Genomic DNA, 200 nt, shown 5'->3' on the forward strand with positions numbered 1-200 from the left:
AGGACGGGGGATGGAGCATGCAGGCTGCCCCGACGAGTCCCTCTGTCACCCCCTACTGCCCTGCGCACGGCACTGCAAGGGTTAAACACTCTGCATAGTACACAGCTCAGGAGCAAAGCCTCTTCCCATCATGCTTTGCGCTCTCCCAGCTTCCTGGTTAATGATTGGCGAGTACGAACTACATTTCCCACAACCCCCCC

Source organism: Nanorana parkeri, unplaced genomic scaffold (assembly GCF_000935625.1).
Source record: "Nanorana parkeri isolate BGI_ZX_2015 unplaced genomic scaffold, ASM93562v1 scaffold2109, whole genome shotgun sequence".
Taxonomy (NCBI): Eukaryota; Metazoa; Chordata; class Amphibia; order Anura; family Dicroglossidae; genus Nanorana; species Nanorana parkeri.